This window comes from Vanessa cardui, chromosome 16, assembly GCF_905220365.1.
Source record: "Vanessa cardui chromosome 16, ilVanCard2.1, whole genome shotgun sequence".
Lineage (NCBI taxonomy): Eukaryota > Metazoa > Arthropoda > Insecta > Lepidoptera > Nymphalidae > Vanessa > Vanessa cardui.
The window spans coordinates 5,959,208-5,977,499 of NC_061138.1; positions in this window are offsets into that span (position 1 = coordinate 5,959,208).

Consider the following 18,292-nt stretch of genomic DNA (forward strand, 5'->3'; position numbering starts at 1 on the left):
ACGCTTGACACAAATGAGCAACTAATTGGAAAATTACGACATCATACCGAAGCTGTGCCAGATTGTGTGGGAGTAAATTTTGACAAAACTAATCACGGCCCGACTAATCACAGTCTAAATAGCACAATGGATAAAGCATGTGATTTCAACTGAAGAGATTGAAATTCTGATGACGAAACTATGCGTCAAAATAAAGTCTACAACACCGATATCCAATATCTAATTAAAAAGGAGTTCTGAATCGAAAAGGATTTATTTAAAAAGATAATTTATTTCAATTATAATTATATAATATCATCAAATCAAACAAATACAAGAACAAATGATACAAACAAGATTTTCCTTAACATTGTCCAATTAACTATCGTAAATGAATAATAGTCTTAGTGTTGTTCTGTGGAAAATTAAACTGAGCAATTATGCTTTACAAAATCACGTAGGTAATAATTAAAATGTAAATAGAATTTTCCGTAAATATGCAAAATATCCTTGTCACGTTTACCTCAACTATTGCTCATGTTAGATTACCATCTTACATTAGTATAATCTATATTTATATTGACGTACCACATCAATACGCAAAAAGGTTGAAAGGGAAACAAAGATTAATTAGAGTAGTTTTTTTTAAATTATGATTCTAATAAAAAAAACTTGGCAATACTTAATGTCGTGTACAAAACATTAAGTTAAAAATGCGAAGTGTTTTTTTTAACATACATTTGAATTGAAGAACCTGTTAAGACAATGTTGTTCCAAAACAAGAGACATTCGATAGCCTCGAAGCCTATTTTGTGACATTTTGAAGTGTGTCAGTCAGTCGTCGTGTAGCATCGTGTCGTGACGCCCAAAGTGGCGACTTCGTGATCCAAATTAATTAAAACGGAGACACAAAACTGAAGCAATCACGATCGAATACGATGTTTGGGATAGTGTGGATGTGACTTGCTAATGACAACGACTCAAAATAACAGCCATACCTGAATTTGTATAATAATACATTATTTTGATAATATATTAATTGGGATAAATACTATATTCAAACTTTTATATGAGATTAGCCGTAGTAGTAAATACGCGATAGGATATCCCATCTGCAAAATTAAAAAAATTGACGAACATCCTCAATTTCTTCCTCTTAGTAAGTTATTTTCAAAAAACGTTATAACTACTTTATTTTAACTTATAAATGAGTCTAAACACCAATTTCTATATTGGTAATACCTTCTTACTAAAATTCACCATCCTATGTGACCAATTGTCAAAGAAGTTTTTGCTCCATCTCGAACTCATTAATCGCCTTTCATTTTACTTATACCACTTAGAATTCTTCTGCGAAAATTTCATCCTGTTAAACCTCGCAATTGAGCACTGTATGTGTGTGTGATTTCAATGATATAGGTAGTACAATAATAATATTAAAAATGAAAAAATAAATGTCGTATCTAATTACTCCCGAGCACCTGTTAGTGGCACAGTTCGTATCCACGTATTAGACCTCATAAAAATCTTTACATCGGGCCACCGCTGTGGGGTATGAAGCTCCACACGCCAACCGTCACATTTCAAAATTCAATATGCTAATTAACATGAACCTTTTTTTGATTTGCGCTACGAGCTCTCAGAAACGAATGCAAATTCACGACGGGTCTTTAATTACGTTCCAAACACGACCAACGACGGCGTTAAAGATGCAGTTTTAAGAATTGTCAGTGTTTGTCCTGCGCATACGCAGAGATTTAAGTGGTAAGCGGATTTAGTGCTCGCTTTGAGAATGACTAAGGAAATATTTATTACTAGTACAACACTAGGGTTGTCCTTTCATGAGATTTGTTTTGGATTCCACTCAATATATTAATCATCGTGTACAGCGTATATTATAACAACAATACAATATCAGACCTTTCCACGAACCTTCGCATAATGGTCCTTTCTTTATCGACACAATATATGTATACTCGAAGATGTCACCAATCAACAATAGAAAACTACATTAATTTCTATCCATCATGTTGGGCCAAAAAGGGAAGTTCATTAAAGGATGCATTCCTCGAGTATTATTCTTTGAAAACTGGTAATAAAAATAATAACAAGAGGGCCACCCTGCCAAGTGCTATCAGCTCCATCTGTTGTCGTTGCGGACAAACTCGCCTAATGAACGATGATAAATCATATTCGAGAGGCGGCTCGCAGACTCTTCCATGATATTCTTGCTTCGTGCATAGGTGCGTTTTTATTGATTGTTCATAATACATTGAAGGTTTTTTTCTCAACGTCTGTATCAATTCTATCATATGCAGCAATGGAGTGTATTTTAGGAATTGTTGCGTGCGCAGAAGTAATATTTACAGGTGATATTGTAAGGTGCCACTCGCCCCGTGTCCCTGCCCGCACACCATTGTGCTTACTAATGATTTTATGCAAATGCAGCCTCTTTAGATCGAAGTCTTAGCGCGATCTCGAACCGTCAGGTACCAAGCTCATTATTAACAATTTGAAATATGACTTGGGAATTTTTAACAATGTATAGTGATATAAATTAGTTTTTTATTAAGTGTCAAATAGAGATCAAATTTTTATTTATAGTGGGTTTTTTGCTAATTATAATATTTTCATTGCCATTAATATAATTAAATACTATTTCCTATTACTTTACTTACTACTGAAATGAATAGTTTTTTATTTGGTTATTGAATGTCAAATGTCAGTTTTTTTAATGACCAAAATTGCAATAAATGTAATACGTATTCTCCATCTGATTAGCCACGCAGTATATCCCGCTATGGATTGCTGGATACTTATCTCAGTAATACTAGTACTATCAGTTAGTAAACTTAAAGTAAACATAGTAATCTAACCACTTATAAACATTGATTGAACGGTATACTTAAAAAATACAGAATTTTAAAAATCGGCTTCTGCATCTACAGAACCAAATGAGCTTAAGCGACAATAACATTGTAATATGAAACGGACGAAGTATGATCAAATAATATAATATTTTTGGTTAATTGGATTTATACTTACTATAAAACTAGGGTCGTTAATCGCTAATACAAAGACATATTTAAGAAGTTAAAGAACTCATACATCATATCCCGCGTTCTGCTAAACTGGAGATTAACGGAAGTTCTTAATCGTTAGTTAACCTTAATTCCTGTAATAACGGCCGTCAGCCACGGTGTGATTTGCTTACATTATAATTTACTTACATTGTATTTAATATTCGAATGTATTCAGATTTGCATTGTTCTTACATTGTAGTTAAAACTCATAAAATTGTTCATAACTTACCTACTTATTAATAATATGACCACAAATTTTTAACAGCGTCAATCAGCTTAAGGTACTTATTTTCTTTAATTTTTAATGGGGAATGGCCTAAATTGGATTGGATGAAAAACGTAATTTCGCCGAACACCTGAGGTACAAATAAATGTTAAAACCTACAATGTAATGTAAATTAAATGTTCTTCTACGACATATTCAAATGATTAAATCCCTCGTAAATACTGATTATACTGCTGTGATAAAGTATTTATTTTGTATATTATATGACAAATAATAATATAAGAAAGCAGAGTTTGAGATGGTTTTTAAACAAACTCTAACAGCTGATCTATTATTTGGAATGTTACTTTTGTTTGTACCGAATGTTGATGAATTTCGGAACATTCCTTACGTTTAATTTTATTTAATTCAGTAAAAACATGTGACCGGAATATGTTATAACAATATATAAACAATGATATAATAGCAAATTATGATCTTGAAAATAAAATAAATTCCACCCACTGTTTTTTTAAAAACACGTAAAGAAGTGAGAAGTGAAAATAACAGTGAATAAATAAAATAGGAATGAAAAATTCCATCAATAATTAAAACAATTAAGTTACTGAATTAAAAATAATATCAATATTATATATATATATTGATAAGGATTTGCAGCGAACAATCACAATACAAAGCAGCCGTGTTTTGTTTTATTAATATTAATTTGTCATTAGTAACAATGACACATCAATGTAAAAATAGAAACCATTTATAACAAAATAATTATAAATGCGCACATATGCAAATTAATAGGTAAAGGCGAAGTAATAATATGACTAGAATGTTCTAAGAATCAGAAATCACTTCTTAAGATCACGACTTATTAATTGGCGTCATTTCCAATACCGCAAACTGTGTCTCAACCTTAACGAGTACAATCCTGTTCGAAATTGAACAATATTGTAACATTTTTTTTTTTTTATTTCTGGACCTTTTTAAATTTAAAACACATTAAATGTATTTTATAAAATTTACTGTCATGGCTGCATGGCGCAATACGTTTGCCATGTAAAGATTTACCAAAAAAAATCATAACGTCAGTTTAATTTAATAGAACAATATTCAATTTCCGATCACATTTTACAGATAAGTGTAAAGTATTACAAAAAAGTTTTTATATCAGTATTAAAGACTGTACCCACGTCATGAGGGTTTATTCATCGAATATTTCTAAGATATTTCCCATCCGTATTACTCGAAGTTCTCTTTAATACCATCGGTCGTGTCGACGATATTGTATTTCGTTCCATTGTATGTGTTTATATTAATTAGTCCTGTTTCGGTTTGTGCCGTGACGCACACTCCTGCCATCTTTGACTTATAATGGCGTGATCATTTAAAGGTTAATAGTGTGTACATCGCGTTATTAATAGCAAGATGCGCCGCTACCTTTATTATTAGCCTAATCTACAAATAAAAAAGTCTTTACTGGTACAACTATTTGTAAAAAAAAATTAAAGGTTTCTCAACGGATTCTCACAAATTATGCAAATCACTAAATTACATTTATGATTATGATTGTTTTTGTAATTTTACTGCCTACGATAATTTGGTCAATATTTATTTTGGTAACATTGATATTGGCCAAATTATAGAGAACAATATTACTAACATTACCAGCAAACCGTTATTACCGAAGAGTCAGAAGAAGTCATCATTTTTATGACTTATTAAAAATAAAATGACAATAGGAGTAACTAGTAAATTTCTTTACAATGTTTTACTACCGGACAAGCTTAAATCTCGGAAAACGATTATAAACAAAATCCACAAAGCTAAGTCCATTTCCGAAATCCATATTTACAAAGCGGAACTAGCAATGTTCTACTCTAAACATTAATGTATTTGACTTTTTTGTCTTCCGAGAAAAAACTTCTAATAAAAAAGGTATAAGAGCTACACAGTAAAGGCTTGTCATAGCGGTCCGCATTAGTCAGTCACAAACAAAGATTCACAATCCCAAATCTTTTAATTGGCATTAAGTATGACGACAGACAGTGACTTGCCTAATCTGGCTTGTAATGAGATGTACATGGTGTTGATACAACCAATTATTTTATATGAGAATTATTAACTTTAAGTCCTAAAAGGTATACAGATATGGATTAAAAATAGTTGCTGTATAAATCTTGACCGCGAATAGTGGCAAGAATACTAGCAAAATTCCCCCGTTGAATCGCAATTTCGATCCTCTGGGCAAAAAAAGAAACAGCCCTTCTGCCAACAGTGGAGGCAATAAGGCGAGGTGTTATACTTTAAACCAAGCTTTTTGCATCATAATTCAAACCAGAACACAACAATACTGAGACCAGTTGTTTGGTAATAAGTTAATTAAAAAAAAGGTGGAAAGGTCGTCTCATCTAGTAGCTGATTCACAGACCACTCTTATATAATGTTGAGTTTACATTTATAAAACCACAAACACATTGCACGTTATAGCATATTCATTAAAATGTATCTCTCTAATAGCCAGGTACCTAGCATTAAAAATATTATTCTCGTTCGAAGTTAAGCTATTTTAATGGACCTATTTGTTCATTTTTATTTCTTTTTTTTAAGGTATTAATTGGCGGACGAGCAATTGGGCCACTGATAGAAACATTAATTATTCTTTTCATCGTCTATGCACCAACATTGGGATAGTTCCCAATGTTGGTGCATAGACATTAGTATGTGTTACGTCCTTTGTACCTGCAGTTACACTGGCTCACTCATCCTTCAAATTGGAACACAACAATACTACTGCTGTTTAGCGATAAAATATCTGAAGCATATTCATATTATATTTATTTATAACTATATTTATGATACTTTTATTGATTGGATATTTTGATTAATTGTTTTCAAAGTTCCACAAGATAGCTAAGAATAATTAATTAGTAGGTAAGTTCAACACTATGTAGTTTCTCCCGTGGATTCCATTCTAATCTGTCACGTTTAGGAGGTCGGCCGGTGTAAAGTTCATCAATGCTGAATTCAATTATCGATTACACCATTGTGTTTCGCTCTTTCGATTTATATTTAAATATCAGACGTTTACGAGAAATGTATTGTGAAATAAGATAACTATTTTATTGTATTTGACGAAATGGACCGCCCGCTTCGATCTACAGACAAAACCGAGTCGATTTTGCTATTTCAACTCTTCATTCTAATTTATATCGTAATGACTTGCTATTACGACTGTTTTTTATTTACAGTCATTATTGTAATTTGCATTCGCAGTATATAAAAGATGTGTTTACGAGGAGAATAATTAGAAATCTTCAATCGACATTGCTTTTCCTCATTTAACAATGATCATAATTTGTATATACAATATAATTTCAACGAAGTGAATGTTTGTAAGATTATTAAACTTTGTAATGTATGTTTTTTTATGCTTAATATTTTTCTAATACCTTATATAATAATGAGTATATTGATTCCAGTTCCAATTTCAAAAAAATAGTGTAGTACATCTTTCTCCTCGGTTCTTCTATCGATATAAACGGATTGTATCTAATGAAGGGCTGTGTTGTTTATACTTTTAAACCATATAATATAAAAAAGAGATAAATATTTTCCTCAAAGTTTCAATAATAATTTTCATCTCAATTATAAATGGATGCGAATATTCCAGTAACAAAGCAGAATACTCTACAAAATATTCTTTGCCTTTTTCATAATTAATTTTATTAATTAAGGTAATGAATTCGAACTCCAAATCTTCCATTAACACCCAACAATATATCGTACAATGTCATGACATTTCAATATCATATCACACATGCGTAGGTGGACCCACATCTCGACGCACAGGAGCTCCAATTAAGCGATAACGTTGTCTCATAAACAAAAATGTATCGGCTGACAACGAACGAGAATTTCCTTGGTGGTCTTGGTGCAATCGTAATCTGTCATCCGAACTGTCAAATTACTAACGGAAGAGCGAACGCTCAGCTACCGAACTTGTTATAGATAACTCACCATAGATTAAATAGGCCACTAGATAAAACATTTCTTAAAGTATCGATACATTTTTAATTTCCCATTTAGAGCATGGGAATGATTTTTGAAAATCGAATTTTAAAAAGTAATTCGTTTTCTCTTTTGAGAAAGAAGTTTTTATATGCGTCGTAGTGTTTTTGATTCTTTGTGTGTTTGTGTGCGTTTTTTTTTTTGTTGTTACTATTTTATATATTTCTTATATCATTACTCTATTAACAAATTATGAAATCAGTTCGATATTCAAACTATCATTTACAATGATAATAAAAACCTCAGTCAATTTAAACAGTTATAAAAAATATGATTACACTAAAAAACTGTTTTACACTATTTTTCAACGAATCAAAATAAATGAATCGTAATTAAAATTTTCAGTAATAACGAAAAAAATCCATTTTTAATTTATTTTAATCTTTGACGGTACGCAAAATAAAACGAAGTAGGCGTACTCTCTCGGAGACACCTGATTGGTCTTGTTTTATTTTTTACATGGAATTTTAATTAATTTTCGCTGTCAACCATGGTCAAACAAAGTGTATTGATTAATTCGGGTCTCGGACCGGTTGGTCCCAACCGGCACATTTTAGATAGGGTCACGGTATTTATCAAATCCGACTGAGGATATCTTGATGTATTTAAAATATACTTAGTCGAATAAAGGACGCTTTTTAAATTGGTTATTTGACTTACCTTGAGTGTTTTTAATTTGATTGGATTTTTATCGGTAAGTTATATTAATTTGCGTTTTCAGATATACTTCCTGATATATTTAGGTATATTTTTTTACGAGAAATTACACTTTACATGATATGGGTGACTCGTTGCTCGAATGACTAGCTTTCAAGGCTGGTCTCGAGTTCCTAGGTTTTAATTTTTGAATTTTTTTATTAAGATCTAATTACGAGTAAAGAAGTAATTCATACAAGTTGCCACTATAGAATTATGAAACCGAAGAAATAAAGTTAAATAAAAGACTGTGCTCGGCTCGCGTACACATTTTTGATTTAATGCTTAACTTTACCCAAATTCACATTTATTCATTAATTCCTGCGACACGGAGCGTTTAAGATCTCGTATGAAAACTATCATAGTATCGATACGGGGCTTATTAGACCCGTGTTAAAGGTGCACCATAGCATTCTGTTTTCAATAGCCATCGTATAACTATATTAATCACTTTCCTACAGTATATCACATAGACGTTACAGCATCCGCACGACATAAAATCAGTTTTTCTTAGCCGAACCATACGGGTGACTCATACGAGGCGTATTAGACCTCGCTCCTAATTGAACGTATTAAAAAAGTATGATTATTGAGTGTCATATAAATCGCCAAGTATAGACAGACTTTTCAAATGGAAAAGAATTATAAATATCGACACGATCAATTGCTGAATAAAGATTAATTTCAATCATTTGTATTGCATTCAACTACTAATAAGACTAATAATAACGAAAGCATTGAATTCAATGGGCGGTTATTAAGAAATATATCGGACGAGTCATGCGAACTGTCTCGATTTGTACTATAGAAGTTTTAGGACATTTAAGAATACTTATGCTTCAATTTATTATGACTACTTCCTTAGTCATTCGGTAGGTTATAAGATCTTATGGTTCTGGGATCATCCCAGAGTCAACAACAGCAACCGCCTGTATATTTCCCACAGCTGGGCTAAGGCCTCCTCTCCCTTTGAGGAGAAGTTTTGAAACATATTCCACCACGCTGTTCCAATGCAGGTTAGTGGAATACACATGTTTCAAAATTTCTATTAAATTTGACACACACAGGTTTCCCCACGATGTTTTCCTTTATCAAATAAGCACATGAATATTCAGTGGTGCTTGCCTGGGTTTGAATCCGCAATCATCGGCTAAAATGCACGAGTTCTAACCGCTGAGCCATCTCGGTCCATCCCAGGGTCGTGTCAATGAAAATAATTCGATTTTTAAATTTGGAAGTTTGCCGAATTAAGCTCGCATGCCACAGAAGCCACGTTTTGTCGTTAGTTCTATACCTGAAATATTTCCGTTCGTGTCTGATTTGACGTCCTTTTAAATTATCTTAATGGAGTTCTATGATCATTGCAAGCAAGACTGCGTTATTATGTACAAAAATGATAGGAACCTCACTGTTGTGGTGCACTCAATATGACAAGCCCATAAAGACGATTTAACAGTACTGATCAGTCACAAGACCAACTACATACCTACTCACTGATGACTATACTGTCAAATAAACTTAGAACCTTCTTTAACTTTCGAATAATAGTATAGAAACGCTTTATTGATATCCTTTCCTTTTACATTTGTTATTTGTTTGCGGACTAGCAAAGTGACCACCTGATGTAGTGGTCACCACCCATATACAATAGCAGTAAGAAATATTAACCATCCCTTATCATCTACACTTCGTTACTCAAACTTCAATTCAAATAACACTACACTAACTAAGTGGTGCTGCTGGTACTATGGTACCTATCAAGATGCTGCTGTAATAATATCGGATTCATCAGACCTCAAAATAAATAAATACCTACATACTTTAAATTACATGGCAAGATAAACAATCATTAAGAACTACATAGTCATATATTATGATAATACAAATATGTATTTCTATAACGCAATTTATCAATCAATAGAAAGCAAACACAAAGGGCAAACGAAGCTAAGGTCAAAGGAATCTGCACAATCATAAGTGCATTGATTTCGCGTCATTATTCATCTTCAAATAATAGTTTGCACCCCATAGCTTACTATGGTTTTAAATCTTATGAACAGCGTTGAATCGAACGAAGTATACTGCACTTGTTCAGTTTCGTTAATTTTAAAGTGTATTTATTCACTTGAAGTCACTTTGAAAGGAGTTTTCACTACAATAGAAGTGTATGGCCATTTTAGGATTAAATTTCAATTGATAATTATGGAAAGTGAGCTGAAATCTTGTTATCATTGGAAGGGTTATATATAACTTTTTGATTTTACATAGTAATATCAGTCAGTGTATCTTATTTAAAAGTTATGAACAATGATATAATTGATGGAATTTACTTGTTAAAGACAATAAATTTTATTTTTGAAAATAAAGTATGTAACTTTATTTTGAAAAATAAAATTCTCCTCAAATCTCTCGTTACTATCGAACCATGATGAATTATGAATCGATGACTGTAAAAAAATCAACATACATTATTAGCAAGTAATTCTTGGCATAAATAAAATCGCGAAGGGAATTAATCAAGCGCCAATATCAAGTGGAGGCACTACAACTTCACAGCAAGACGCAATTCCATCCACACTTTCATTAATTATTCCAAGTTAGATAAGACACTGCATTCTTAATGACCCTCGGACGGGGGCCATTGCTCATCGACGTGTGACCGTGCTTGCTTTTATTCTGTTAGGACATCATTAAGCTTTGTGTACATCGAGACGCATTCTTTAGACGCGTTTTCATAGAACTGGATGGTCTGTAGTTCAGGTGTTGTAAACGTTTTTTTTTTCGATTTTATGTTTATAATAAAAGTCGGAGTAATGAGATTTGTTAGGATCAGGTGTTGTAAACAGTTTTGATTGATTCCGTTTTATAATATTAATCATGTTTGTTTTATTTTTAAAAACAGATATCATAGAAACATTTTTAGAGATATATGTCTTTGTTTGCCTTTGGTTAGTTGAGATCTTTTTTAATATTTGTTTTATAATATGCAATAAAAAGTTTTTATTTTAATTTGATAGCCGTAGCCATAAATAGCCATTAAATAACAAATTAACCCTCAAGTATAACACAATAAAATAAATAAAAAACTTATAATTGTCCTTTTTATTGTTAATATTATAATTGCACTAATACTAATACATTTTACGTCTGTACGGACGATTTAAACAGAATCTATGAGATGTCTCATATTGTTTTGGTTACTATATAAGCTAATAGGAGAACGGCAAGATGCACACCTTTGCAGATGTGTTTTGTGGTGGAACTAGTGACATCACTGTACCGCAAATAAAAAAAAATCAACTTAAAACTTTTTTCAAATAACCTTCTAAAAAGATCTATTATTTAATTAATGACTTTATGTAATTAAATACGTAATCTTAACACAAAGTACCAGAAAATAGCTACTAGGTAATCACTACACTATGACTATAGAGAAGTTAATATAAAAGGTAGAATGATTAATTTACTAAATTAATTGAATGTTTCATTAATCCAGTGGTAATCCATATAAGGCTGTAGATCCTGGATTCAAGCCCCAAGATGGGCTGGTAAAAACTGATTTGGTTTTCGATGGAAATATTCTCAGCAAAAGCCCAGAATCTGCAAGTTAGAAGTGTGAACACTCCTGAGCCTCAGAAAGTACGTACAACTATTGGTCTTGCGCCTGAATTATTTACTTGTGTCGAATTTGGCTTTCGATCGGATTATAATTACTATTATTAGGATATATATATATATAGGAGTTTATACTTGCCGACTTCCAGACAGGATATATTACATACAATTGTATTTAACTAACATGACTTTTTATTTTTAAATGTTGAAAAAAAGTAACTACTGCATATCTTGCCAGTTCTTCTCGGTAGAATCTACATTCCGTACCGGTGTCAGCTTAAATTAAAATAGTTGTTAAATGACGATTCAAAATTGCTAGTAAAACACTACTTGAATAAAGTATATTTTGATTTTGATTTTCTCAATAGTGAATGGATTGAAGGTGCATTTGTGATTCCCACACTCTCGTGCGCCGTAATATGTATGTCCAGGGGGTATGTCTCTTAAGCTGCTATAGCCGAAGTCGGTTAGGATGACATCATCATCATATATTAATAATGAAAAAGCTCTATCAATTAATGTACTATTTTTAGCGTAAATCATAATTAAAGAAAAAAAACAAACAAAATATTATTTTATACTGTCAACATATTAAATACACAAACAGGCAAACTCAGGCCACAGTAATAAAGGTTAATGTTTAAAATACGATATTTTAGTGAATGAACGAAAACATCATAAACGAATCGGTATTTTGAACATTATAATAAAATTTGGATCATAACACCACAATTCAGGCCTTACGTAAATACTGAACATAAAATATTATAAGAAATGTCATTGTACGAAAAAGTATCATAGACCCTAATAAAGATGAAAGCTCCTTAAAACCATTCCATACGGAGAGACTCAGAAAAAAATATTAAAAGTGAAATCCTCGAGGTCTGATTGACCACAAATCAATATTAATGATCTAAGCCAGCGGGTGTTCTGGTGGGATGCATCGTCCTTTTCGCTTCCATTGATTAGAAAGGGACGGTAGATGTTTGGACACGTCGCCCTTAAAGCGTTTTAAGTGCTAAACGAATAAAACCATTAATTACAAGCAATTCAATGTACATATTGAATTTATTCAAATGGTGATAAATGAGTGTAGCAAGAAACAAGAGGTGAGAAGGAGATGCTAACGTCTGTGGACTTGTTTGAATGGTTCGGAATGCGAGGTGATTCAGTGCTCATGATCACGATAGATCTCTCGAGATTCGGATTCATTTTAAATAATATTTACACGTCGATACCATTGATGAATTTGTTATATACGTACTTGATTTGACGTCTTTGCATTGAATCGTTTTATTCAAATATTTATTAGTTTTTTGATCTTAATTAAATATATCTTTGTATGACAACTTATGGACTTTATTTTTTAATATGATTTTGATACAAATTATATTTATAGTCTTAGTAGGTTCTTTTGAAAGTTGAAAGTCAATGTTATGCACAACGATTATGTATTCATAACAAATATGTTTGTGTAAGTATTTTGTTAAATAATATATATCGATATGAAATGACAAGGAATGTATATTAACAAAAGGCTATATTAAACAAACAAACATTAGGATTCATCACTTCCCTCAAAGATAACCTTTACTGAAAGCCTACTAGAAAGCTCATTGTTGTTAAGAGTCGTGACACGATATTGATTGTACATTCATACAAAATTTATCTTTATTGCAATAGACATACGGCAACATCTCCCACTGACATTTGTTAAAATTGACCTGCGATAAAATAATATTAGGTTATCTATTGATTCTCATTAACAGTCCCGGGCATCTAAAAACGCGGAAAGTGAATTGTAAAGTGCGATTTCCTATCTCATCGGATTATCAAAGTCAATCTGTGTTCACAGACTTGTGCATTTCAATATATGTCCTGTGTCACATACGTTGAAATCGATCAGGACGATATTATCATCGAATTTAGTCATTTTATATTACACTGGAATAACTTAAATTCGAATATACACGCAGGAGTTCCCGCGATCACTTCCAGGCAACTCTTTGCTCAGAGGAGTGATAAATTACATAGAATATAAAATGTTCTGCTATTTCAACAGAGGCGAACCGCTATTGCCCATTTTTGAGTTCTATAATCGTCATATTATTTTGCTTAGTTACGTATAATCAAAACTAATGTATATATACATACATACACACTCTACATTTTATGTCATATAATTAGATATTTTATATATGCATGTTGATATTACACATTTACTTATAATAAACTGTTGTCAATATTTTAAATTTAAATATAGAACATAATATTCCAAATGCAAGCAGACTGTTATAAGAAGATTTGAATCGGATTCATGATCATGTATGAGATCATGTAACAGGATTAAATCGAATGTAAAGCGCTTGATTTTGATTGATGATTTATGAATGTTACCAAGGATCATATGTATAATAAAAATAATAATTTAATTTATATTAACACCGACAAAATTAAAAATACTCAAATTAATAGTTTAAACTAAATAAAACGACAACATCTGCGCCCTCTTACTTAAATATTATACATCAAAATATACAGGGCATAGGTGGCAAAGATCATGAAATAGAATTATTTTCGGAGTGTTATAAAATACATGTATTTTGTTTCACAGAACATTGGGTTAAAAAATTTGACATATTTAATATTTCAAACTTTAAACTGTCAAGTGCGTTCGTAAGAGGGAGTGCTATTCGTGGTGGCTCATTAATATTAGTACGGAATGATATCGTTTGTAAATCTCGAAAAGATATTGTGGCCCTCTCTATCGAACGTACTATCGAACTATCCTGCGTGGAATTTCCACAGTACATTATAGTCTGCGTGTACCGGCCCCCATCGGGAGATTATTATTTGTTTGAAACCACTATGGAGGACATTCTTAAAAAGCTATGTAAAACTAATAAATATATAATTGTATGTGGGGACTTTAACGTCGACTTACTTAAAGAAACTACGTTAAGTGTTCGGTTGGTCGCCTTGTTTATGTCATTTAATTTAGCTCATAGAGTTAATGAACCGACGCGAATAACCGACGGCACTTCTACGTGTATTGATAATGTGTTCTGTGACTGTGAAATATATGAAGTATCAATTATAAATAATTTAACTTCTGACCATTGTGGTCAGAAGTTTTCATTAAAACACAAAGAAATAAATCATTTAAAAAAAATAACATACAGGCCAATAACGGCTAACAAATTACATTGTTTTAAAGATATTGTGGCGTATAAATTGTCTAATCTAGATCTTACGACACAGGATCCAAATGAGCTTTATAATTCATTTTTTGAAGTAATACTAAAAGAATTTAACAATATATTTAAAATGAAATCATGTTATAGTAACACAAAATTAAAGTTTAGTGACTGGGCTACTGTTGGTATTTATAAAAGTAGAAATAAATTATACGACTTATATGATATGAGGCGGTGGAATCGAAGCGTAGCCTTTTTAGAATACGTCATTAAATATTCCAAAATTTTTAAAACAGTATGCATTTCTGCTAAGTCCTTATATTTAAAGAAAAAAATCCTGGATTCTGATAATAGAATTAAAGCCACATGGGATGTTATTAGTAGTGTTAGTGGAAAACCCAAAAAGGAAATGATACCAATAGAATTGAACACAGGTAGTAGATACACGAGTTCTGAATTAGAGGTTGCTAATTTATTTGAATCATTTTTTGATAAAGTACCCCATAAAATAACATTTCATTTAAAATCATCTACATCAAATGCAGCTAGGTTATTAAATAATAGTGTTTCTAAATGCGTTATTGATTTTTCATTTGAAACGGTTTCTGCAATAGATGTCATAAAAGTATTTAAAACTATAAATATTAAAAAAACTAACGACATATGGGGCATTTCGGTAAAATTTTTTAATAACATCATATACGATATTGCTCCGTATATAGCAGTAATTTTTAACAAGAGTTTGGACACGGGTTCATTTCCTAACTTGTTAAAATGTAGTAAAGTTTTACCACTTTTTAAAACTGGAAACAGAAGCGATCCCGGTAATTACAGACCTATTTCAATACTCCCATCCTTAAGTAAAATTTTCGAAAAAATTGTTTTAAATCAACTTCTCGTCCATTTCGGTACAAATGCTATTTTTCATGGTGAGCAATTCGGTTTTAGAAGAGGTCGCTCGACAACTGATGCGGGAATTGCGCTTCTCAAACATATTTACGATGCTTGGGAGAAATCACAGAACGCTATTGGAGTATTCTGTGATTTATCTAAAGCATTCGATTGTGTAGAACACGAAACGCTTCTTTATAAGCTCAAATATTACGGTGTTAAAGGTAAAGCTCTTGATCTCATCGCTTCATATTTAAGTCAAAGAATCCAGCAAGTTTTCATTAATGGAATAAAGTCTTCTGGATCTACGTTAAAAATGGGAGTTCCACAAGGTTCAATTTTAGGTCCCTTTCTATTCCTAGTATATATAAATGATCTTCCTTTCTATGTTAAGGGTATTTGTGATATAGTGTTGTTTGCTGACGATACTTCGCTGATTTTTAAGGTTGACAGGAAAAAAAATGACTATGACGATGTGAACGGTGCATTATCACAGATACACAATTGGTTTACAGTAAATAATTTAGTTTTGAATGCTCAAAAAACAAAATGTGTAGTTTTTACCCTACCTAATGTTAGCAAGCAAAATTATAATATATCTTTAAATGGTGACCGTCTTGAAGTAGCTGATACTACGGTGTTTTTAGGAATAGAATTGGATTCCAGACTTCAGTGGACTTCTCATTTATCATCCCTAACAGGAAGACTCAGCTCCGCAACATACGCGGTTAGAAAAGTTAGACAACTAACTGATATTGATACCGCTCGTTTAGTTTATTTTGGTTATTTTCACAGTATTATGTCATATGGCATATTACTTTGGGGTAACGCTGCAGATATTGAATCTGTCTTTATTTTACAAAAGAGAGCAATTCGGTTTATTTATAATCTTGGAGCTAGAGACTCTCTTCGGGATGTTTTTAACAGAGTAGGAATACTTACTGTTGCGTCGCAATATATTTACAACAATATCATGTATATTCACAGTAACATTGATCACTTTGATAAAATCAGTGATAATCATTGTATATGCACTAGAAGTAAGGATAAACTTATAACGCCAAGTTTCCGACTCCGCAAAGTCAATGGATCCTTCTTGGGGCAAGGTATCCGTTTCTATAATAAAATTCCGCAGAAATTTTTAACTTTGCCGTTTAGTAAATTCAAATCGTTTGTTAAAAATACATTGGTAGAAAAAGCATACTATTCAATACAAGATTTTGTAGATGATAAAAAAGCGTGGAGTTAATACCTGTTGACTTCCAAGCAGGATACATTAATTGAAATAATTGTATTTAATTGACATGACGTTGTATTTTTTAAATGTTAAAAAAGAGTAACTACTGAGTTTCTTGCCGGTTCTTCTCGGTAGAATCTACTTTCCGAACCGGTGGTAGCTTCACTTAATTGTAAAATGACGATTCAAAAGTGCTTATAAAAGCCTACTTGAATAAAGTTTATTTTGATTTTGATTTTGATTTTGATTTTTATTAATTTGGCTTCTATACACTAAATCTATATATGAATACATAGAGACAAAAATAATACCTCTTGTTAACAGATTTTAAGATTTGACATGTTTAATATTTCTATAGAAAAAGACTGCAGCAAGATATTATTTATAAACATATATTGTTACAAACACCCTACATTAAATTTGAAAAATAAAACATTCAAGGTATACGTTCGTACTGCCAATGACAAACTCATCATATCAAACATAAAAATCAATAAAGCGTTTTTTGACATTGACATTTTTTTTTTATTGTTAAAACGAAAAGGTAAAATCCGACTGAGCCTTCATTTTTATATATTTCGGATCAATGGATCTTAAATTTTTAATGGCAATTGAGGTAACATTATATCGAAAAATATATGAAATGAGGTGAACATAAATTAATAAATAAACGATTATAGTTAATATGGTATAATAATTAACGTTTGGTATAGAAGTGGGATACAAGTATGTTTTATTCTGTATAATACCATCCCTAGTTACGAGAGCACCACAAATCAACGGCAAGTTTGCGATGTGACAAATACAAAACCATAAAATTAAATTAATGTCCTTTCACCAGCTCTTCGCAAAGCTCAGGTCGTTGAGAGAACTATAAGCGTGGATGCATTGTTTTCCTAACTATTGCATTTGTTGAATTAAGTATCAATTTTTGTTCGTGAAATATTGTATGGTAGAAACGAATTGGAAAAAGTTTTAGAAATTTTTAATGTTATTGAAATCGTTGTTTGTTTTTTTTTTTTAAATAATAACAGTTCAGAATAAGATTTAAAATAAACTTTACTTTAGTGTTGATAATTTATTTCACACCCAACTAAAAACGTTTCTTTTTAATTTTAAAGAGACAATGAAAATAACATATTAGTAATTATAATTGCATTGCCTCATTGCCTCCACTGGTGACAGGAGGGCTGGTCCGTTTTTTGCCCGGAGTATCAGAATTGCGATTCAACGGGGAAATGCTGCTAGCATTCTTGCCACCATTCCACGCGGTCAAGATCTATACTACTGTATTAGTTACTACTAG